Source organism: Camelus dromedarius, chromosome 23 (genome assembly GCF_036321535.1).
Source record: "Camelus dromedarius isolate mCamDro1 chromosome 23, mCamDro1.pat, whole genome shotgun sequence".
Taxonomy (NCBI): Eukaryota; Metazoa; Chordata; class Mammalia; order Artiodactyla; family Camelidae; genus Camelus; species Camelus dromedarius.
The window spans coordinates 24,843,236-24,868,869 of NC_087458.1; the positions used below are offsets into that span (position 1 = coordinate 24,843,236).

The 25,634-nt window shown below is 43.8% G+C and overlaps 1 pseudogene; it reads left to right on the top strand.

Annotated features, from left to right (window-relative positions):
• The first annotated feature begins 356 nt into the window (after window positions 1–356).
• LOC105099986 (large ribosomal subunit protein uL13-like) lies at window positions 357–967 on the top strand (annotated as a pseudogene).
• Window positions 968–25,634: the final 24,667 nt, after the last annotated feature.

Consider the following 25,634-nt stretch of genomic DNA (forward strand, 5'->3'; position numbering starts at 1 on the left):
CGGTGGGCAGCCTCAGGGGAGGGTCCACTGGCCCCTGCCAAGAGGCCTCATGAAGGGGCATTAATCACTTCGGGTAACTGACCACAGCCAGGGGTCTGTTCCCCAACCTGAGAGGTGGAGAAACAGGAATGTATCAGTTCTCCCAGAGATGAGCAGTTTCTCCAGAGAAATTAGGGTAAGTTTCATAAATTGAAGCATAAACCAGAAAGCCTCCTTACTGACTTAAAGGGGTATCATCTTCCAAAGAGCCGAACACCTCCATCTTCCATCCAAGGCCGTGCCCCCTCCCTTCCCCATTCCCAGAAGCTGCAGGGTTAATCAGAAGTGAGCTTGGCTTTCCCAAGTGGCTGCTGAAGATGGCGGAGGGGCAGGTCCTGGTACTCGACGGCTGAGGCCATCTCCTGGGCCACTGAGCAGCCATTGTGGCCTAGCAGGTGCTTCTGGGCCAGAAGGTGGTGGTCATGCACTGTGAGGGCATCAACATTTCTGGCAATTTCTACAGAAACAAGTTGAAGTACCTGGCCTTCCTCTACAAGCTCATGAACACCAACCCTTCCTGTGGCCCCTACCACTTCCGAGCCCACCACCGCATCTTCTGGCGGACAGTGTGAGGCATGCTGCCCCACAAGACCAAGCGAGGCCAGGCCGCCCCGGACTGCCCCAAGGTGTCTGATGGGATCCTGCCGCTGTATGACAAGAAAAGGCGGATGGTGGTTCCTGTCGCCCTCAAGGTCGTGCGTCTGAAGCCCACACGGAAGTTTGCCTACCTAGGGCGCCGGGCTCAGGAGGTTGGCTAGAAGCACCAGGCAGTAACAGCCACCCTGGAGGGGAAGAGGAAGGAGAAGGCCAAGACCCATTACCGAAGAAGCAGCAGCTCACAAGGCTACGGAAGCAGGCCAAAAAGAACAGAGAGGGGAAAGCTGACAAATCTGCAGAGGTCCCCAAGACCCACGGACTGCTAGTCTGAGCCCAGTAAAATTGACTGTTTATTCTCCACACTTGGCCTGGCCTGCCCTTCGTCCATTGCCACCATAGGATGTGGGGACACCAAAGGGACCCTAGTGCTGCTTAGGAAAGGCTATTTTTTTCATTCATTCATTCGTGGGTTTCATTTTATTTACTGTCTTCCATTCAAATGATAGAAATTCAGCTGGACGTAGCCTAAGCCAAAATGAGATAATTCCCTGGTTCGCATTTCCAGAAGGGAGAGGGAGGAGCTGGCCTCATGGGCAACACTACCCGTGCCATGTTTATTTAGGAAAAGCCACTTAAAACTGGACAGAGAGAGCTCTAAAGGGTGTGCAGGCATAGTTGGGCTGTGGCCGACTCATCTGGGACAGAACCACCAGCGCGGCGTCAGGACCGGTAACAAGGGGCTGGGAGACTGACAGCAAGGGGCCCCTTTTCAAACCCCCCGCAGGGCGGGTACTATGCTGCACGGCTGTTAGGACCAGAGCGAATGCTTGGGCAGCAGGAGTCTGGAGTCTACAGATGTGTTTATGGAAAGAAACTGCCACCAGGGGGTCACAGGCCTCACCCTTGTGACTTCCCTCTGTTTTGTAATCCAAAGCTAATAAGTTATTTTTAAAGGAAAAAGAAAAAGTGAGTTTGGTGAGTGTGGAGGGGAGCTGAAGTCTGGAGGGACATTCCATGCTGGCATTGGGGGCCCAGAAAATGCTCGCCCCCTGATGCCTGGACTGGCCCCACCTCCATTCAGCCTCTCCCTCCTCGACAGCACTGAGCCCCACAATGCTGAGTTTGCTTCTCAGACTCTCCAACAAAAGCCATAACAACAAACAGGACAGTTCATTGAACAATAGCTTCCTATGTGCTCAGCACTGTGTAGACATCATCGGATTTTGTCCTCCCAACCACATTATGAGGTAGGCTTCACTTTAGGGGTGAGGAAACTGAGGTTCACCACATCCTGAGAAGACCCCAGGAACTGTCAACAGCAAAATTAAAATCTTTAAATATCTTCCCACTGGTTCAGAAGAGAAACAAACCCATCAGCACAGGCTGCAAAGCCCCACAGCCTGGGCTCAGGACCTCATCATCCACCTGCACTCAGGTCAACATTGGGCTCACTAGGGGATGATTAAAACTGTGATGTGGTATTGGAAATCCTAGCCATAGCAATCAGACAAGAAAAATAACTAAAAGAGATCCAAACTGGAAAGGAAGAGGTCAAATTGTCAGTAAATGCAGATGACATGATACTATACATAGAAAACCCTAAAGACTCCACACAAAACAACTCGAGCTGATAAACGAATTCAGCAGGGTATCAGGTTACAAGATTCGCAGACAGAAACCTGTTGCACTTCTTTACACTAACAGTGAAATATCAGAAAAGGACAGGGAAAAAATTAATCCTTTTTAAAATTGCATCAAAAACCAAAAATACTTAGGAATAAATCTGACAAAGAAGGAGAAAGACTTATATGCTGAGAACTATAAACCACTGATGAAGGAAATTAAAAGTGATTTAAAGAAATGAAAAGATATCCCATACTCTTGGATTGGAAGAATTAATATTGTTATAATGGCCATACTACCCAAAGCAATCTACAGATTTAATGTGATCCCTATTAAATTACCTAGGACATTTTTCACAGCACTAGAACAAATTACCCTAAAATTTATACGGAAACACAAAAGACTCAGAATTGCCAGTACAACACTGAAGAAAAAGAACAAAGCTGGAAGCATAACCTTCCTAGATTTCACATGATAGTACAGAGCTACGGTAATCAAAACAGCATGGTATTGGCACAAAAACAGACATATGGATTAATGGAACACAATGGAGAGACCAGAAATAAACCCACAGGCCTACGGTCAATTAATCTTTGACAAAAGAGACAAGTATATACAATGGAGAAAAGATAGTCTCTTTGGCAAGTGGTGTTGGGAAAGCTGAACAGCTGCATGTAAATCAGTGAAGTTAGAACACTCCCTCACACCATGCACAAAAATAAACTCAGAAGGGCTTAAAGACTTAAATACAAGATAGGACATCATAAATCTCCTAGAAGAGAACATAGGGAAAACATTCTTTGTCATAAACATAAATAAAGCAATGTTTTCCTAGGTCAGTCTCCCAAGGCAGTAGAAATAAAATAAAAAATAAATGGGACCTAATTAAACTTATAAGCTTTTGCACAGCAAAGGAAACCATAAACAAAAAAGCAACCTAGGGGTTGGGAGAAAATATTTGCAAATGATAAGACTGACAAAGGCTTAACTTCCAGAATATACAAACAGCCCACACAACTCAATAACAAAAACACAAACAATCCAATCTGAGAGTGGGCAGAAGACATAAACAGACATTTCTTGATGAAGACATACAAATGGCCGTCATTAAAAACTCCACATATAACTGAATGACTATGCTGTACATCAGAAACTAACACAACATTGTAAATCAACTACATTTCAATTAAAAAAAAAAATAATGTGGTTGCACCATTTCCCAAGCCTCTGCCTGGACTCCTTGGATGGTTAGGGATAATGATAAGCAACACAACAGAGTATTTAGAAGCCCTTCTAAGTGTTTTGCAGCTTCTTAGAAGAACTTTAATGTACATTAATTTACTTCATCTGTAAATTATCCTATGAAATAGATACTACTAGTAATCTATTTAATAGATAAAGTGATTGGCATATAGATAGGGTAATAAACTCACCCAAATGTCATTCACCTTGTAAGTGGTGGAGCGGGATTTGAATCCGAATAATCAAGTCAGGAGCCAGATATTGCATCTGTCCGTGGACACCTTCCAGGGTTAGGGCCCAGGTCCTGAATTTTGGTGCTTGTTTTTTTCTGAAAACAGGCTGCTGAGGCCTCACTTCCACCTGTCGTCAGAGAAGAGAGCAACTACTTGGGTCCACGGCCAGGTCCTTCAGAAAGTCGCTGGGTCTGGGTTAGGGCCCTGCAGGTTTGATTCCTGTCTATGAACTCAGACTCCACTTCCGCCCAAAGAAGACAAAGGAAGGAAGGTCAGCTTCAACCTCCTGTTCTCTAGAAATCCTACCCTACCCACAGGAACATCTTGCTTGAGATGGGTTTCATAATGAGAGGAAAGGCAGCCTTCATTTCTCAATAAGAACATTAAACTCTTGTCAAATGGAGGTCGATACTGAGCCATGAAAAACCACCTAAGACAATGTGCATGGCTATGTCTGTGTGTGGGTTTAAGTGTGTGCAGCAATCATTCTCAGCAAAGGGGAAGGCCACAGACTGGCATAGCTCACAGGTGGAATGATCTTAGAGGAAAGTAGAGGATTCTGAAGTGGGAGGCCAGGCCCACCGCCTCCCAGGACTGCATGGATCCTGACAGCCCACAGAATCCCGCTGGGAGCACTGGGGGGCAAACCCGCCTCTTCCCAGGCCCCTTGTGAGGGGCCTTCCCCTATGTGTGTGGACACTGGGCCTGTATATTCAAGCTTGGCCATGGCTTTTGCAAAAAGCTGCCACTTGGCCACCATTTGGGCCTACTCAAGACCACTGTCACCTTCAGGAGGAGGAACCCTGGAGAGAGGCCCTGGGAGCAGACTCATGGCCATTTGGGTTGGGAATTCCACAGACAGTCCCAGGTACCCAAGCGTGATCTAGAAGAGGGGTGGGCCTTCTCCTTGGCCAGCAGATTCTCTGCCCTGTGTGGAGGGACACCTCCAGAGCACGGCCTTCTACCATGAGGCCCAGGGCAGAGGCGCCTCCAATCTGGGTCTAAGGAGGATGCCACTTTCTTGTTGTGAAACTTTGAGCACATTAGCTAATCTCTCTGTTCCTTGTTTCCTACATTTATAAAAAAGGAAATCATTGCAGTAAGGAATAAGTGAGGAATAAGGTAGCTTATTCAGTATGGGTAAAACCCTTAGAACAGTGCTGGGCAAATAGCAAGGGTTAAGTAAATGCCATCAATTAAGTGTAATTATTACTTGGACTTAGTCAGGCATCCTCAAAGTTGTTAACAGACTCAGTGCTGCCAAAAGACTCATTTCTTGACTGGTGATGGGCAAGAGCTCTTCCTGGAGACCTGGAGAATTCTAGAAGCCAGGCACTCTGGCAGCCTGATCTGCCCTCAGGCCAGAGCATGTAATAGAACAGAAATTTTGGAAAGGCAGGAACAGGAGGGAGCGGAAAGGGTGACAGCATTGGCTAATTCATTCAAAAAATATGTCTTGGGCAGGCACTTTTCCAGGCCCCAGGTAACCGGAGTGCGCAAGACAGACAAGGGGCCTGCCTTCATTCATCATACCTTCTTGGGGCAGGGGGAGGGGAGAGAAGAAAGCTATTTAACAAGAAAGCAAATAAATAAACATGATCATTACAGATAGAGAAAGGAGAGTGAAAGCAATCAAACAGGGTGAATGGCACGTGAATGACTAGCGAGGGGAGGTGAGGGGAGAGAGGTAGTGGGGGGGCCACTTTCTGTAGGATGCTTAAGAAGGCCTCTCTGAGGAGGTGATGTTAAACTGTGACCTGCTCAATGAAGAGGGACTGGCTGCTTAATGATCAGGAAAAGGTGTTCCAAGAAAAGAAAATGGCTAGTGCAAAGGCCCTGAGGTCCTCATGTGCTTGACATAATGTAAACAGAGAGACTTGTGTGGCTTAAAAGTAATTCACAAAGGGAAGAGTAATAGGAGACAGAAGTCAGAAGGGTAGAAGGGGACCAGATCACGCACTTCTCAAAACTGAGCATGCCTAAGCATCATCTGGGGATCTTGTTAAAGTTCTGATTCAGAAGGTTGGAAGTGGGGCTGAGATACTGCCTTCCTAACATGCTCCCAGGTTAGGCCAGTCCCACTGGTCCGAGGACCACTCTTAGAGAAGCGAGGCTCTCGGCAACAGAATTCATCGTAACTACATTCAGAAGACTTTAAATGACCTTAAGCTGGAACGTGACTTGATTTGGCTGTATTTTTATAGCTTGCTCTGGCTGTAGGGTGGAGAATGGAAAAGTGAATGCTGGACACCAAGTGGGAAGCAAATAAGTGGATGGAGAGCAAGTCAACATGCCTGGCTAACTGATTGGATGGAGCATGCCTCCTAGGTGTGGGACTAGAGCAAGGAGTTGGGGTGACACCTTACTAACTTGGCCAAGGCTGGTGGGGGGGATAGGGCTTATAAAGACAACCCACAGTTTGTTTGGCTCTGCTGGATCTGAGATGACACTCACACGTAAAGTGGAAATGTGAGTCAGAAAGTGAATCTGGGGTTGAAAATAAATATTTAGGAGCATTGTTTTGCAGATGATATTTAAAAGGCCCAAGAGTGGATGGGACTGCTCATGGAGAAAGTGTAGGAGATACGGAAGAGAGCAGTTTCTAACATGGGAGGGTGTAGGATGGTGAAGAGCCAGGAAAGCAGACTGAGAAGGAAGCACTGGTGAGGTAGGAGGAGAGAAGGGGAGGACCCCCAAGATGTCCACACCTCATCCATGGAAATTGTGAATGCATCACATCACCTGATGTGGCAAAAGGGACTCTGTGATGCAATTAAGATTAAAGACCTTGAGATGGAGAGATTATCCTGGATTATCTGGGTGAGCCCAATCTTACTCCGGAATCTTTAAAAATGGAAAAGAAAGGTAGAAGAAGGGGTCAGAGAAATACGATCATGGAAGAGGCAGAAAGATGTGAAACACAAGAGGGACTTGTCCCACCACTGCAGGCTTTGAAGATGGATGACCCTAGGAACGTGGTATCCTCTGAACGCTGGGAATGACACTCTCCTGACAGCCAAGACGTAGGATGTCAGTCTTCCAACTGCAAGGAATTAATTTTGCCAACAACCCGAAGGAACAAGAAAACAGATTCTCCCCTAGGGCCCCCAGGAGGGAACACAGCACTGCCAGCACCTTGATGTTGGCCAGTGATACAAGTGTTGGGCTCCTGATGGATGGAAATGTACTATAGCAATTTGGCGCACTGTTGGAAACCACTAAGTCTGTGACATTTTGTTACTGCAGCAGTAGAAAATGGATGTATGTGGTTTCAACTAAAAGCCCAAAGAAGAAAGTGCTTCGCGAAAGAGGGAGTCAAAGGGTGTAAGTGAGAGGAAGGCAGGCGGAGCGCCGGACCCGGCGAAGCGGAGGGCAGTTGATGGGCAGTTTCAGCCTCGCGGTGAGACCAGAAACCTGACCCGAAAGGCTTGAGGGGTGCAGGGCGGGGTGAGGAAGCGGAAGCGGCGAACACGGACAACTCTGTTGTAAAGTTGGGTCGTGAAGCTAAGGAAGGAAACGGGACCGTATAGGGAGGAGGGTGTAGGTCCATCCAGGAGTTTTGCTTTGTGGGTTTCGGTGGCAGCCAGAAAGCATGTTTGCTGAAGGAATCGATCTAGTACCGAGAAAGAGGCTTGCGGGGGCGGGTGGACGGGATCGCGAGCAAAGTCAGGAGCCACGAGCCGGGCGACCCCGAGCGCACGTGGAGGGGTTGGGGTTATTCGGGGTCGTGGGTGGGAAGGGCTGGAAGGGAGACTGAGAAGATAAGCACAGGGGCACGGGTTTTGCAGTTTGACAGTGGGAGGAAAAGGCCCGTCTGATGGCTTCTATTTTGTCATCAAAATAACTGAAGCGAGGTCTCACATAAGGGTTGCGGTGGGAGCATGGGAGGAGGCCGAGAGAGACATGGTGGAGGTCTGAGAGAGAAAAAGGTAGAAAATGGTTTCTCTTACAACGCGGGAAACCACCTGACCACGGAAGCGGGGGTGGGGGGCGGGGTGTTGCTCCAGGAAGGAAGGGGCCCTTGCTTCTCTTACTTCTCCTCCTGGCACCGGGGCTGTGGATGGGCTGTCGGGTCCAGGATGGACTCCGGAATATGTTCCTCACTGTAATGCCTATAACCTGGCGCAACCGTCTTAGCCTACCTGAGCCTCAGCTCTGCTTCAGCACTGTCATCAGGCTGGCCCCGCCTGCTCCCATTAAAGGAGGTGGCATGTGCCGAAGTGTTTCGTGGACTGTCAGCCCTGTCTAAGTGTGACACGCGTTCTTGCAATATGGGCGGGGCCCAGCTTATGATTCCTGGCCAGGGAAGGCGGAGATCCCCTGAAGGCCGGAGCTGAGTGTAGGGGAGGGTGCCCGTCTAGCAGCAGCCTCCACACTCTGAGGTCACTCCCTTCCAAAGATGAGCAATTCCTTCCACCTCCACCCAGTCCCAGGAGGCCTGAGATGCTCAGGCTTGCGTTTTCTCTCCTGGTACCTGGAGCAAAGATGGTAAAAATCCGTGCTGCGCTCCCTCTCCTGGGGGAGCTCCTCCAGCCATACTATCTGCAGCTGTCACCCGGCTGGTTCTGCCCTGTTGTTTTGTGAATGTCTGCTTTCTAGGGTAGCCCCAGGGTGACAGTAACTCTTCCAATTCAGGTTCCCTGCGAAAGCTGTCTGGTGGATTAGGACATGTCATGTAGGGGGTTTGGAGAAGGGCTACTTTACATAAATTAGATAAATAAACCTCATTGTGAGCAAAAAAGGGAGCTTTCTCCCAGTGGAATTCAGGGAGCACAGGGCAAGAGGACCTTGACCAGCCAAGGTCAGACACAAGTCAGCTGAGGACCTGCAGGTCCAAATCAGGCCTATGTGACTCCAAGCTCATTTTTCCCTTACCCTATAGCACTGCCTCCTGGGATCCAACAAGCCTGTCTGCTTCCCAGGAAAGGGAAAAGGAAGGAAGGCGCCAGCTTTCACAGAATGCTTGCATACCAGGGGTCATGCTTCTGTTCTGGCGCTCTTTGTAGTAGGGGAGGGGGAAAGGTGCACCCCTGGATGGCTGTGAGTCCTCAGTGTAACAGGGACAGAGGCTCTTTTGTGATTAACCACTGGCAATCAGAGGTCTATAGAAAACGAGGATGCTCTGGCATGGAAGCCAGGCTGTGCTCAACATATGACCCTGGTCACTGAAGACAGAAGGACCAGGAAATAAATAACAACAGGGCACCACGATCTCTTCTGCAAATACCTCTCTACTCCTCCTCCCAGTCCCATGCCATGAAAATGACACCATTTTTTTTCCCTCCAAAATAGGAAACAGGAGACAAAAGAAAAATTACTGGGAGAATGAAGCTGAAATAGAACTCCTTCAAATCTCACAGAAACATTCAAATGGAGAAGAAACACATATAAAAGAAACTGGATGAGGGATATAAAAAGAAGCAAGGAGATAGCCCCTCCAACGTGTATCTCTAAAAAAACCTCCATTTTTGTTTTTTTATTCATTTATTTTATATTTCTAGATGACATAAACCAGTTATGTGGCAGCTCTATGGACTTGTTATATTGTTCAAGGCCAAGGTTCCCAAAAGGAGCTGGGAGGAACAGAATGTTGAATACTGAACTTTCCTCTGGCATAAAGTTTAATGTTAGAATTTTAATAAATAGAACAAGAAGGAATGTGCTGATAATAGTGTAAATTTTATATTCACAGTGGGATCCCTGGTAGAAGATGTTGTACTTTTTCAAAAAAAAGTTTGTGCATTTGTATAAAGCCGTGGTCTTATAGAAATTGAAACAACAGTTTTGGAAAGTACAGTGTGTATCATGAACCATAAAACTGTTTATATATTTAACCCAATTAATTTGTTGAAGAAAGAATACAAACACGAAAGATACACATAAGTGTTTATGACTATGAAACATTAAAGGCAATGACGATATTCAGTGTTGTGGGGAATAACAGAGCAAATTGTTATCCATTCATATGATAGAATATTATGCACCCACTATAGTTAGCGGTGTGCTGGAGCCAGCCCACACTGACTGGAGAGAGTCAATTACGCACATTCTTCCCAACTCCATATTCAATGAAGTGATACTGGTATGAAATGAGCCCTGGGGCCGTATTTTGCCTGGGAAATTGGCAAAGGCTACCAATAAAGGATCACTCCTAACCCCAGAGAGCAAGTAGTTAGACATTTTCCAGCACACCATTGGTTAAAATTTTATATAAAAGAGGAAACAAAATTACATGTGTATGATTATCATCACAATGTTAAAACTGGATCTGAATAAAGACAAGAACTGGAAGGGACTTTGAGCAAACTGGGGAAAAAAAGATTATTGTGGATAAATGATTTCTTTTGTATTGAGTTCTGTTTATTGCTATGGTCTTTTAAAACAAATTTTAAATTAAAACAAATTTTAAAATGTTTAAAGCTGGATGTGTTCCACTATGACCCAGTAAACTATGAATTTATCCTTTTATAAGTAAGCTATAATCTCCAGGAAAAAAAGAACTGCATGTAGGCACTGGAGAGTGGAGAAGGTAGGCAGATTCTGGAGGCAGGTGAATGCTTGGGAGAAGGAAACAAAATGGAATCAAGTATTCCATTTTACGGCATGTAGTCTGAGGGCAGGCTGCAGTTGGTACTGCGTGCAGAGCAGCTAAAACTTTGATAGGAAACCAGCAATGTTTCTTGGCCAAAAGAACCAGGAGACATAGTTTAGGGCACCTAAAGCCACTGGAAAATGAAGACAGAATCCCAAAGGTGGGTTTTATAACTAGATATAATTAATACACATGACAAAAATAACACGAAGCAGGAGACAGCAAACTTTTCCTATAAAGGGCAACATAATAATATTTTGGATTTGAGGGCCATAGGATCTCTGGGACAAGTACTCAACCTTGCACTGTCGTATGAAAGCAGTGTGGACAAAGAGCAAATGAATGGGCATGGCTGTGTTCCAGTAAAACTCTCTGTATGAAAATAGGCAGCAGGCTGCTTTTGACCCACTAAACATGGGTTTGCTATCCTCCGGTATAAAGGACAGAGGCGGGGGGTGGCAAAAGGGCTTACACAGTGGCAGAGTTTCCATATTTTACAAGTGGTATAACGCTAACTCTAAATGCACTGTGAAAAGTCAATGTCTCTCAGTAGAGGCAGGAATGACTTTCTGGCCACACTGTTCTTTGAGGGGAGCTGCCTTGGGCATTGTGGGATGTTGAGAAACATTCCTGGCCTCAACCCACTAAATGCCAGTAGCATCGCTCTCGCAGTTGTTGCAATAAAAATGTCACCAAACAAAAATGTCTCCAAACATTGCCAACTGTCCCCTGAGGGGCAAATGCCTCCCTGTTAAAAGCCAGTGTTCTAAAACAACCACTAAAAACTGCAGGGGTAGAGCTAAAAATCCAATAGGTAAATGAGAATGAAATTCTAGAAAACATTCAAATAATCCAAAAGGAAGAAATGAAAGGGAGAGGAACAAACAAGGGAGGAAAAATAGAAAATAAATAACAAAATGATAAATATAAATCCAACTGTACAGATATTACTTTGTATGTTAATGGGTAATCACTCCAACTAAAAGACAGCAAAATGTCTGTTTAGGTCTTCTGCACATTTTCTGATTGGGTTTTTTGTTTTCTCACCATTGATCTGTGTGGGCTGTTCGTATATTCTGGAAGTTAAGTCCTTGTCAGTCTCATCATTTGCAAATATTTTCTCTCAGACCATAGGTTGTCTTTTCATTTTGTTTTTGGTTTCCTTTGTTGTACAAAAGCTTATACATTTAATTAGGTTCTGTGTATTGATTTTTGCTTTTATTCCTATTGCCTTGGGAGACTGGCCTATGAAAACATGGCTTTATTTATGTTTATGACAAAGAATGTTTTCCCTATGTTCTCTTCTAGGAGATTTATAATGTCCTGTCTTATGTTTAAGTCTTTAAGCCCTTCTGAGTTTAGTTTTGTGTATGGTGTGAGGGAGTGTTCTAACTTCATTGATTTACATGCAGCTGTCCAGCTTTCCCAACACCGCTTGCCAAAGAGACTGTCTTTTCTCCATTGTATATTCTTGCCTCCTTTGTCAAAGATTAATTGACCATAGGCCTGTGGGTTTATTTCTGGGCTCTCTATCCTGTTCCACTGATCCATATGTCTGTTTTTGTGCCAGTATCATGCTGTTTTGATTACTGTAGTCCTGTAGTGTTGTCTGAAGTCTGGGAGGGTTATGCCTCCAGCTTCATTCTTTTTCTTCACTGTTGCTTTGGCAATTCTGGGTCTTTTGTGATTCCATATAAATTTTAGGATTATTTATTCTAGTGCTGTGAAAAATGTCCTGGGTGATTTGATAGGGATCACATTAAATCTGTAGATTGCTTTGGGTAGTATGGCCATTATCACAATATTAATTCTTCCCATCCAAGAGCATGGGATATCTTTCCATTTCTTTAAATCACCTTTAATTTCCTTTATCAATGTTTCATGGTTCTCTGCAAACATATGGCCAATAGGCACATGGAAAGATGCTCAATATCACTATTAGAGAAATGCAAATCAAAACTACAATGAAGTTCTACCTCACACTGGTCAGAATGGCCATCATTAAAAAGTCTACAAATGATAAATGGTGGGAGAGGGTGTGGAGAAAAAGGAACCCTCCTACATTGTTGGTGGGGATGTAATTTGGTGCAGCCATCATGGAAAACAGTGTGGAAATTACTTTAAAAAACTAAAAATATATTTACCGTATGATCTAGTAATCCTACTCCTGGGCATATATCTGGAGAAAACTGGAGTTCAAAAAGATACATGCACACCAATGTTCATAGCAATATATACAATAGCCAAGACATGGAAGAAGTCTAAATGTCCATCGATAGATGATTGGATAAAGAAGTTGTGATATATATATACAACAGAACACTACTCAGCTATAAAAAAATAATGAAATATTGCCATCTGCAGCAACATGTATGGACCTAGAAATTATCATATTAAGTGAAGTCAGACAAAGACAAATATTATATGATATCACTTATATGTGGACTCTAAAAAAATAACACAAATGAACTTACAAAACAGAAACAGGCTCACAGACGTAGAAAACAAACTTATGGTTACCAAGGGATAAGGTGTAGGAGGGATAAATTAGGAGTTTGGGATTAGCAGTTACAAACTATTATATATATAAAATAGATAAGCAACAAGGTCCTACTGTATCACACAGGAAACTATATTCAATAACTTGTAACAACTTATAATGAAAATATATATGTATGTATAACTGAATCACTATGCTGTACACCAGAAACTAACACAACATTGTAAATCAACTATACTTCAATAAAAAAACAAAAACAGTGACTATGAGGATAAATGAGAAAGCAAGACTCAATTCTCCATTGACAGATGATTGGATAAAGAAGTTGTGGTATATATACTCAATGGAATACTACTCAGCCATAAAAAAGAATAAAATAATGCCACTTGCTGAAAGATGGATGGACCTGGAGATCATCATTTCTGGAGGAAGCCAGAAAGAGAAAGAAAAATACTGTATGATGTTGCATATGTGGAATTCAAACAAACAAACAAGACACAGATGAACCTATTTACAAAACAGAACCAGACTCATAGACATAGTAAACAAACTTATGGTTACCAGCAGGGAGAAGGGATGAGAAGGGATAAGTTGGGAGTTTGAGATTTGCAGATACTAACAACCATATATAAAATAAACAACAGGTTTTTACTGTATAACACAGGAAACTCTATTCAGTATCTTGTAGTAACTTATCAGAAAAAAAATATGAAAATGAACATATGTATGTGTATGTATGACTGAAACATGATGCTGTACACCAGAAATTGATACAACATTGTAAACTCATTATACTTCAATTAAAAAAAGAAAAGAAAGGAAGCCTCAATTCTATGCTGTCTCAGAGACCCACATTGAATATGGAGACACAAATAACTTCAAAGTAAATGAACAGAAAAAGTAAACCCTGCAAACAGTAGGCATGAGAAGACTGTGTAGGATGTATTACTAACAGGTAAAATAGAATCCAAGGTTTAAAGAGTATGACTAAAGATAAAAATGGACGCTGTGTAAGGTAAAGAGTAAAAGGAAGCAATAACGGCTATAAACGTGTACAAGCTTAATAACAGAGCCTCAAAATACATGAAGCAAAAGTTGATGGTAGAGAAAAATAATTCCACAGTCACAGTAGGAGATTCACATCTGTCTTTCAGCAATTGATGGAACTAGACAAAGAGTCAATAAAGAGGATTGAACTACACCGTAAACTGCCGTGAACTAACTGATATTTACAGAACTCTACCCCCAGCAACTGTAGGAGGCATGTTCCCTTAACGTCCACGTGGCATGTTCACCAGGAGAGACCATCTGCAGGACCGTAAAACAAAGTTTAAAATGATTAAAACCATACAAATTTTCAAGTATGACCTTGATGAAATTAAGTTAGAAATCAACAACATTAAGGTATTTGGGGAAATCTCAAACATTTAGAAATTAGACAACACATTTCTGAATAATCCTAAATAATAATGGGTCAAAGAAAATACCACAAGGAAAATTAGAACAAACATTTTCCAAGCCAGTTGGGAGGAAATACAACTAAACGTGGAATTAGAAATTCATGATACAGATGGATAGGCTTCTTACCAAAGTGACATTGCTAAGATATGGTAATGCTGGAGAGAAGTGTTACCAAATCCAAGTTCGTGTTCTGGACACAGTGAGACCAAACAAACTGCAGTGTTGGAGTTTGGTGCAGAGAAAGATTTATTGCTGGGCCAAGCAAAGAGAACCTGAGGCTCGTACTCAAGCCACCCCCTCCAGCTCCCCAAAGGGTTTCAGCTGAGCATCTTTAAAGGTCAGCTGAGGGAGGCGCTTCCCAGGGTATGTGATCAGCTGTGCACAATTCTCAGATTGGCTGATGGTGCTCAATCCTCAGGCACCAGAGGGTCTGGGGGCTACGTGCCTATGATCATCAAGTAGTTAATTTCTTACATTTGGTGGTGGTTTTTAGCATCTGAGAAAGGGAAATGTGTGTGAGATACTATTATCTGGGTACTTCAGAGAGGAGCTGCAGGAGAGGATGGGGGGAGGGGACAGCCTGGGAAGGCATCACAGGGTCTTGCTCAGTTACAATTCCCCCATTTTCTTTAATACCCCTCAATCTTGAGGAGAACAGGTATTGGACAAAAAGGAGAATAATATTTTGGATAGAGAGGTTAATCAAAAACTCAGCAGAAGACCTTGGTTTCAATCTAAAATCCTGTTTTGTCCCTACCCAAATCTTTCAGCAAATGAAGTGACAACCACTCTGGCTACTTTCTGCTGAAATGGGGCATAGTCCTACTTCGATTTGGGGGATGAACACCAAGTTGGAAATGTTCCCAAGTTCTAAGTCCTAGATCCAAGTCTTGTATGAATAAAATCTCATTCCCTGAGGAATTCAGGAGAATAAGCCTGAAAGCACTTTGGGGGAGACTCATAGCCAGGGAGCCAGTTGTCTACTTTTATCTGAGTAGGTTTTAACGTCTGATATGGTATTAACATATGTATATAACAAGAGATATTGGCTATTACACGTCTCCTTTTTCCTGCTAAACTCTGATCTAATTTGTTGTCTAAAAATTTAATAGCTATAAGAGGAGATCTTGAGGTCATAAGGTTGCAGCTGCCACCTGCCAGCAGACACTGCTTTGAGAATGGCTGGTGGCGTCCCCAGTGTGACACAGCTCAGAATATGAGAGTTCTCAACAATACAGGAAAGTGTCTGAAATCACGTCCACAATGGCCACCTAGATTTGCCTTTGAAGTCTGACCCACAGCTGCTCCCTTTTGACTTTCAAATGCATTCCCCTCCTCAGGGCTAAAGCAGATGAACAAGGCACGTCCAAAAGGCCACAAAACAGGCTGCTTTGGTCAGTAAAGTGAAGCCACGTATAAGCCAGTATGACTTCCTCACACCTCAACATGTGCAGATTTTCCCATCATGTCCCTTTTTGATTGCAAATCTTTCAATAGCAAGCACTGATGATCAAAACATCTGTCCCTCTCTGCTGGGATGGTAGTTCCTGCCCCAGGTTTAGATCATGTCCCTCGGTGCTGGGCCTCCTTTATATCTGCCTAGTTACCCACACTGGGGGGAAACTAATCAGCTATCACGAGCAGGCTCAGAGGGACGTTAATGGGAAACACTTCACAGGCTATACGTTTTATCACTGATGCTCAATTGTTACACAAGCATGGTATATATGCTTTTAGCAACAGACTTAAAGCAAGCATTATTGTACATTATGAGGAGTTATACTCTGTGACAAATCCATTAGAGAATTCTCTTTCTATCCTACACACTGGGGACGATATTGATAGGGAGACAAACATTTGGTAAATAGTTCAATTAGAAACCATTGATTAAAAGCCAGCAATACTTCAATAAAAAAATTATAACCGTATTTGTCAGTTCACTCAATCCTATGCTATCAATCCCTTTCACTGTGTCATGAAATCAGTTTTTCATTAGACTTCTTAAATATCTTACCCAGCTCAGCAGTATGATTTAAAAGAAACCTGTACTTGTCAAAAAGTCCTTTTTGTGAAACTTCTTAAAAGATGAAGTAGTTTTGCAAAGCATTAACTGTCTATGAATGACAAAAGACCCAAAAAGGCATGATAAAAGATCTCACTGCAATATTTTTGACAAAGAAGCTTAATAAAGTTGCTCTGACACGCAACATTCCAAGATAACGACCAGAACTGACTGACAGCATTATACCAGGACATACCTAAATTTCCGAAACTTTATATAGAACGTCTGTGTTAACATTTATCCATACCGTAAAGTCAAAGGAGGCTATCATTCATTTGACAATGCTTCCTATGCAATGCAACATATCAACCAATCCCAGTTAAGTATGTTTCTCTGAGATGTCTCAGGGGCCCTCTGGAGCATCCCAAAGTTAGCTGAAGTCAAAAGAACTTTAATTAGAATTTGATAGGAAGTTTGTCAAAAATAACAAAAAGTTTCACACAATCTGTTATCAGAAGCATTCTAAATAAACTTGTTTTCTTAGCAAAGAGGAACCAAATCTAGTCCTGCACTGTTACAGAAACGACAGGCCAGCCTAGAAACAAACAGCACTCGGAGGGTTGGAGTACTCAGGTTTATTACGCCAGCAGGCTCGGAGGGACTAACACTCGGGGCTCCGAGCACCTCTAAGACGCGTGCGTGAGGCTTTAAAGGGTAGATTACAAGCTTGGGGTATATTGGCCAATAAGGCGTAAACATTTCAGCAATATCACAAAAGGGAAGCAGGGAATCAGTAAACTAGAAATTTTTCTAATAAGAACAGATCAGTTACTGACACTAATTAAACTTAGATCTGCGAGTTGGCCCAGCACGGCTTTTCCTTCTCAGCACCAGACTACTTTTAATAACAAAATCCATTTACCTAGTCAAGTTTAATCTAAGCTCAGCCCGATCATGCACAGAACTCCTTTTTCAGGGCTCCCTTTCTAAAAAATTTCCTCAACTTTCTGTATCCATATTAGTTTGTCCCCCCCTTTTTTCTTTTCACATCTAGAAACAATTAGCTCTAGGACCCACTCTTCCTTCCCTTAACAAAATGCAATTCCATTCCTCATATCTTTTTTTTAAACCCAAAACACATATCCTATTTTCCTACTGTAATGTTTCCCCTGTTATTTTTAGTAGCTTCAATTATGTATTTAAATTAGGATCCTCAATTCTTAAAAAAAAAATCTCAACTTCTAGTGAATGTTTCAGTATCTTCTTTTGTTTGAGAATGATCTCGCTATTCAGCTATTCAATAAACTCCCATCATTTAACTCAGCACAACTCCAAAATTTCCAGTTACCAAATATCTGGAAAGATCATGTCAACTGAAAAAAATGAACAACCTAGAAGTTGAGAATTATGTTTTATTTGGCAGACTTTGAGGACTTGAGCCCGGGAGGCAGCCTCTGAGATTGCTCTAAGGGACTGTTCCACAGAGGCAGTGGAGAAGGCAGGATATATAGGAGTTTTGCCACAAAGACCAATTAGCCAGAACATCAAAAGATTACTGTTAATTAAAGAAAACTAGACATCTCAAGTTAAGGAATTTAGCGCTTTTCTATGTATGGGAAGGTGCAAAGATCTGGGCTTATTGAAATCATTCCTTTGATATGCTCCTAGCTGTCTAGGGCCAGTATCCTCTTCTTCCACATCCTGAGTCCCTCTCGGGGGCACCACTGGGGGTGGCAGCAGAGACTGGGCTGCCTCCTTGTCTGCATCCTGAGTTCCCTCCGCTCACTGTCAGGGGAGGGGAGGCAACAAAGGCTGATGACTTGATGGTCACGGCATCCTTTGTTTACTGATATGGCTGGCAATATTTTTCATTCACCATCATTTGTAAGTATACATTCCTAAAACAAAATTATTTCTAAAGAGTTGACCCAAAGGCTCTTATCTCATTTGCATTCAATTCGCTTACAAGAAATTTCATCGGTGGGGAGGACATAGCTCAAGTGGTGGGGAGGACATAGCTCAAGTGTTAGAGAGAGTGCTTAGCATAAACAAGGTCCTGGGTTCAATCCCCAGTACCTCCTCTACAAAAAATAAATAAACCTAATTACCTCTCCCCCACCCCCAAAAAATTAATTTAAATTTTTAAAAAAGAAAGAAAAAATTTTAAAATAAGAATTTCATTATAACAAGTTACTAATTTTTTTTCTTTCTGCTGACAAACTCTGAATATGAACTTATTGACCTTCAGTAAACCTAGGTACAACAAAAGATATGTCTGTATTGATTGTATCAACAAGCTTGAGTTGGCTTTACTATCAGATAACAATTCAATATTGAATATTTCCTAGATCACATGAACCTGAAATTTGGTCTAGCTTCTTTTATACTTAGAAGTATTTAATTCATAAGCACTTATTTTTAAGTCAGTTAAATAGAGCTCATTAACAAGTTAATTTTTCATGTAAAGACAGGCAGAACCAGAGATCCCATAATTTTTCTACTTGAGTTTTTTTTTTTTTAACTTTTTTTTTTTTTTCCTTGACAGCCCAGGTAGATCATCTACATCTCAAAGGCAAAGGGTGAGAAATGCAAATTCCTCCTCTAACTGCTTATACAAACCCCAGCCATCTTGGCTATTTTCAGGAATTTTTTTTTCCAGTTCCCAAATATCCACTTCAGTTTAGAGAAAGAACAATAATAGACAATGATATGCACATTATTCACTCACATTCACTTGACTGACTTTCAGCAAAACAAGGAAGAGAGGACAGAATTTGGACTCAGGCACCCAGACGCTCACACACACCCAAGGTAAAAGCCGAAGCAATTGCAAAAGACCCACTTTGATATAGTAGCAGAGCCATTAGGGGCCATTGTTCTCCAGATCTCAGGGATACGGAGCCCACACAGTGTCAAAATGATATTTTTTATTGCCTTTCATTTATGGGAGCGTAGCTAAAGACCTCCCAGTTTTGTAAAATATACCCTAGGGGGACTAAAAGTTGGAACAGAGTTCTGCTCATCCATACTTAATTATTCATGGCCGATGTTACCAAGTTTTCAAGCAAACAATTTGAAACAGTCTCTCAGGGTCTCAGTTCCCTAGCCCTAAAAAGAGGGATTCCAACCAGTGCCCCATCAGTCTAAAACTGGAGAACGCCGACCAACGCACGATCAGAGATGAAGCTGAAATGAGTGGCCAAGACTAGGAAGGGAAAATCCCAACCAAGTCTCCACAATAAGGAAAGATACCCTAGTGTCACACACGAGCCCCGTTCCCCACCAAAGACGTCTCAGCCGGCCAATGCAAGTACAGATACACACCCTAACAGACGTCATTACACAAACAAAAGATCAGATGTGGTGTAGCCCCCAAATTCCACTTCCACTCCCAGATGGAGGCTTCCAGAGTGGCCTGGCTCCTGAAAGAGAACAGCCCCAGAGTGGCTCCCAATGAACGCAGTATGGTTCACTTCCTGAAAGAGGAGGAGCCCAGGTGGAACGGGTAGAATTCTCCCATCCTGCGCAGGTTGGAGCGGCTCACCCCAAAACGATACACACAAAACCACAACCAATAAATAAGCTTTGATCTCACAGGCAGACAATCAGAGGAGGTGTCTTCTCAAAATTCCACTTCCACTCCCAGAGGCCAGATGGAAGCCTCCAAACAGACTGACTCAGCTCTCCCAAGAGAACAGACCCAGAGTGGCTCACAGTGAGCCCAGATGAAGTGGAGAGAATGCCATGCCTTCACAAGCTGGAGTGACTCACCCCGAGGCGACATCAAATTTGGACCACAGCTCTGGATGTTTCTCGGCTCCAGACCTCCTGGGGTGGTGGCGGCGGCTGGATCCTGTCAGGGAGAATCTCGTTCAGTTCCCCGGAGAGAAGCGAGCTCCAGCAGCTGCTGGGACTCAGGAAAGGGGCTGCCCTAGGCAAGGTCGACCTGCCAAGGACACAAACTCCTAGGCCGGCCTCACCAAAATTCTCATTGAACACAAGTTTGAGTACCTGACACACAGTGAGGCCAAACAATCTGAAATGTTGGAGTTTGGAGCAGAGAAAGGTTAATTGCAGGGCAGAGCAAAGAGAACAGGGTGGCTCGTGCTCAAAAAAAAAAAAAAAAACCTAACACCCTGAAAGGTTTTCAGTTGAGCATATTTAAAGGCCAGTTTCGGGAAGGGTGTCCCAGGGTATGTGATCAGCTGCGCACAGTTCTCAGATTGGTTGCTGGTGATCAATCCTTAGGCACCAGGTCTAGACGCTATGTGCTCGTGATTATCAAGTCGTTAATTTCTTCCATTTGGTGGCGGTTTTTAGCATCTGAGAAACTCAGTAAATATGCGTGAGATACTATTCTCTGGGTACCTCAGAGAGGAGCTACAGCAGAGGATATGGGGGATGGGTCTGTCCCGGGAAGGCCCTATAGGATCCCACAAAAGGGCCCTAGAAGGCTGATCAGGACAAGCTGTCTGGAGAGGACATTCCAGCTAAGACCTGGATAATAAGGAGATGCAGAACCAAATAAGTAAATATGCATTGTTATGGGTTGCATTGTGCCCACTCAAAAAGCTCTTGGAGTAGTAACCCCCAGCACCTCGGAATGCGCCCTTATTTGGAGATAAGGTGTTTACAGAGGTAATCAAGTTAAAGTGAGGTAATTAGGGTGGGCCCTAATCCAACATGACTGTGCCCTTATAAAAAGGGGGACATTTGGACACAGGGACAGACATACACAGAGAGAAGATGATGTGAAGCACCGGGAGAAAACAGTCCTCCACCAGCCACGGAGTGCCGGGCTGTCAGCAGCTAGGAGAGAGGCCTGGGGCAGATTCTCGCTCACAGCCTTGGGAAGCAACCCTCAGTTGCTTGAGTTTGGACTTGTAGCCTTCGGAACTGAGACATTAAATCTGCTTTGCGAGTCACCCAGTTCGTGGTACTCTGCTCCAGCAGCCCTAAGAAACTGAGACACTGCGTATGGAAGTGAGTGAGTGAGTAGGTAAGTGGCTAAGTTAGGAGAGGAGCACCTGGGACTCCTCCTCTCCAGCTTCCTTAAAGGGGCCACAGGACGAGGGCTCCAGGCAGACAAGAGCAGTGAGAACAAAGGCCCGTGTCAGGAGCCAGCACTGTTTTACCTCGCAAGCGGTACAGGCATAGCTCCCAGGCCAACGAACTTTTCTAGGTCTTTAAAAAACGCCTGCTAGTCTGAAGGGGAAGGTCGCGGGGAGGCATGAGACTGGTTCCAAAATCAAAATGAAACTGCAAATTAATATTAATAAATGTTTATTTAAATGATATAAGTGTAATTACGTCTTCACTACTTGTTCAACTTGTTAATCATAAAAACTACTACATTTGAACTTGACTTTTTGGTTAGACTTTCTCACTTTATAATAATTTCTCAGAATGCATATTACTTTCTGAGAAATCAAAACACATTATAAAACAAAGGAGTTACTTGTGGTCAGGTGATTGCCAAAGCAAAATTCTAGACATTGCTTCCAAAGATTTTATTCAAAGGTATTCAGTGATGTTTGTGCATTTAAATACAGTTGATATGACATGGGGTAATGCCTACAACATTAATGCTACTTGGGCCAATGACAGTCTTAAAACCACCCCGGTGGGCACAGGCCTGCGGCCTGGTAGGTGAGGGGCACAGCAGCAGGAACAGGAGTTGGGGTCTGAGGCGCAGGCAGTCCCTTTAGGCTGCGGTACAGAATGTGGATTTTAAGTGCACGGGAAGTCACTGGAAGGTTTTAAGCAGGGAATGAGGTTGTTCTGAGAAAGGATCTAGAGGAGAGAGACTGTTAGAGCGGGCAGATAGATAGATATGAGCAGAGAAAGGGGGACAGAGGCCAGATGGCAGGAACTGGGCAGAAAGGAGGGGCACAGGTCAAGTACAGGAAACCATACATCATGTAAGCACCAGGGGTCCCTGAGCAGAGAAAGAGAAGCAGGAAATTTGGGGCTGATAAGTGGTCACACATTTTGGGGTGATGAGCGGCCTGGAGGCTGACAAAGAAAAGTGGGAAAAGGCAGGAATTTCCAGTGTCTGAGTGTAACCTTTTGCTCATTATGCCCTCGTTTCAATAAGATAAGCCTTGCAGATTAGAAGTTCCTATCATGCACCGACATGAGGACAATTTCAATCCAGGTTAAATAAAGATGAAATTCCCTCCTCCTTTCGGGAAGGTGGAGTTGGGATGAAAATCAGGGAATATGACCCCAAGCCCTTTCCTCCCCAGTGAATATTCCACGCATTCATTTTTACACCCTAAGTAACCAACTTGCCAAAGAAACTCAGGGCAGCCGCTCACCTGAGTCTGCCCGCTCTCCCCTTGAGAGTGTACAATCCATCCCTTAATACATCCCCACTTTACTTTCTTAACCTCTGCATCTTGTCTCTGAATTCTTTCTGGGACAGGAGGAGAGCCTGGACACCAGCTACATCATCCACCAGGAACAAGACCAGGAAGAAGTCTATAACTGACCGGCTAGGACAGCCTCTGCCTCTGTCCAGGACAGCGCCTCAGATCGGGGCCAGTGCAGCAGAAGCATTAAGAATCCGCCCCCACCCGCTGCCTAATTTCAGTCTACTCCCCCTTCAGCTTTCAGCCAGGGAAGCCCCTCCTACCCCTTCTCTATTGTTGCACTCATGACACTCCGCAGTTCTCCTTCATACCCTTTCTCACTTTAATACTGTATATTTACTTGTGCAATTCTTTGATCAGTGTCTCTTCCTCTAAACTGTAAACTCCTTGAGAGCAAGGATCATGTCTTGTGTTCACTACCAGGGGCAGGTTTTGTGGGGGCTGAAGATTTTATCATTTGAGGGGGGCCTCTTTAAGAAAATAAATATACAATTATAAATATAAAATTAACTATAAATGAATATTCATTTAGAGTGAGAAGAGAAATTGCCACTAATTCCTAGAGCTTAGGAGATCTAAGTCCCTTCTGAGGTGCTCATTGAAACAATTTAGTAGAAATACTCACATAGAAATGCTTCCTGATGGTCACCAGGCTTCCTCTTCCTGCCCAGAACACCTTACAACTCCCAGCACTCACACAGGTGGTGCGGGTGAGGCTCCTGAAGCTTCATCTTCCTTAGCTGCCCAGTGTGCCCACCTCTGTTCATCGCCATATTCCCAGCACCTAGCGCCATGCTGGTTATACAGTAGGTGCTCAATGATTCATAGCTGCAATAATGATAATGACTATCTTTTCTCTTACTGACAACCTGAGCACCAGCCAGAAGATGCAGAGACAAGAGAGGAGGAGAGAGATTTCACATCCCACGGTCAGTGAATAAGGAGACCATCACAAGCATGATTACTTTTAAGACAATCATATAAACATGTTTCCAGAAAGGACTGGAAGATGGGTAACTTCTGTTTGATGGTAAGACAAAGCTGGGAAGAGGAGACCGTGAAGGTCGGCTCAGAAAATTCAGGCTCATCAAGTAGCTGACTGGGCATTTATGTTTCTGCGAAAGTTCAGGAGCAGACAATGCATTCCAACTCCCTTTCTAGTCCAGAGGTCACAGTGCCCGGCTACAGGTGAGGCAGGGCCAGCCACCAAACCGCAAAGCCTGGCACCTCGGGAGATATGGTGGCTATGTCTGGCACAGCCAATCTAGAACACCCATCTTCCCAACAGAAGCATCTTCTCAAGGAGCTGGGCAGGAGGGTAGAAACCATGTGGCTGAACCATGGACAACAGCAAGGAGAAAAGTAGATTTCACAAGGAAGGAGGGGTAGAGCCTTGTGAAGTCCTTCAGGGTGTCTGCTGAGAGCAAAGTCATCATAAAATAAGAATGCAACATCTGGATGCTGATATGGTCACCTGGGAACACAAAAACACTCAGCATTTCATTTGCGCAATTCATGCAACAAGCATTAATTGAGTGCTGACTGTGGGCTAGGCAAATTCTTGCAAGATATCCTTTCTTCGTCATATGTGTTTCTCCCCCTTTTTGCAACTAAATGGCTTAAGTCAAGTTTATTTGGACACCTGAAAATTTCTGGTGCATTCATGACACGTCTTGACATAGGAATTGTGACCTCCATAGGTACTCAGACCTCAGCCTTTCCTACTATTAAAAAAAAAGTGTTAGTTGAGCCCTGCTGTCCCGGACATGGTGCTAGACTCACATTCTCCCAGTTGATCCTACACCTCTCCTCCTGGTCATCATCCACTGTGGTCTGCGCCGCGCCATCTTCCCTCTTCCCCTGATAACAGTACTCCTATTTCTTTGGAAAATTGATCCTTTCTTACTCCAAAAATGTAGTTTTGATTGGGGACGCCAATGACCACGCTCACCTGTCTACTGATAGGAATGGGCGCATTGCCCAGATGAGCCAGTGGTGACACCCCACCTCCCTGATCACAGTGACTGATCTAGGAATGAACATGTAATCCCAGCCCAGCCAGAGTTTTCCCTCAGTATTTTTCAAACTAGGGTAGGGGAGAGAAGTTATGTCTTTTTCCCTCTGACCTCAAAGACAAAAGCTAACGACTAGAGCTCTGAACTTGTGGAAGCGCCTGGCTGAGAGAATAAAACCGACGTACAGAGACTAGAAGTGCAGAGCCAGGTGGTGTCACGGCATCTCTGAGGTCAGGTATGGCTTTGCCTTACCCTCGACTTGGTTCTATGAGGCAATCGATGCCCCTTTCCTGCTTCAGTTAGTTCAGTTTAGGATTTTGTTGGGTATAACCAAGAATCCTCCGAAGGTTCTCCTTCATTCAGACAAGTCCCAGAATCTCAGGCAGCCCTTTCTAAAGCTGACCGAGAGGCTCAGATCCTGTTCCTCTGAGTTTTGACATCCCCTTGAAATTCTCTTGCTTCCTCTGCAGCTACACCCACCACACTGGCTTCAGCTCATAGTCCTGGACTAAACATTTCTCTTAGCACCACTTCGATAGGCTGGAATTTTCAAAGATGTCTAAAATTCTGAGGGTTAACAGCAAGCAAACAAATGAGGTAATAAATGTACAAAACAGACATGATTACAGAAGGCTTCCACTGGCTTACTCCAGGCTCTGCGGGCCTGTCTTACTGCACGAGCTATCTTGAAATTGCTTCACTCTAACCCTGAAGATGTGGCAAAAGGTTTCAGCAACTCAGCCTGGAGTCCTTGCTTCCTAGCTATGAGTCTGACTCCACCTAGAAAGCATTGTTTGAAAAATAAGTTAAATTAAAAAAATATTAAAATGTAGCAAACCAAGTGGATTTATAGATGCAATGCACTCCCAAACAAAATCCCAGCAAGCTTTTTTTAAATTTTAGAATTGACAAGCTGATTCTAAAATTCACTTAGAAATGCAAAGGAACAGGATCTT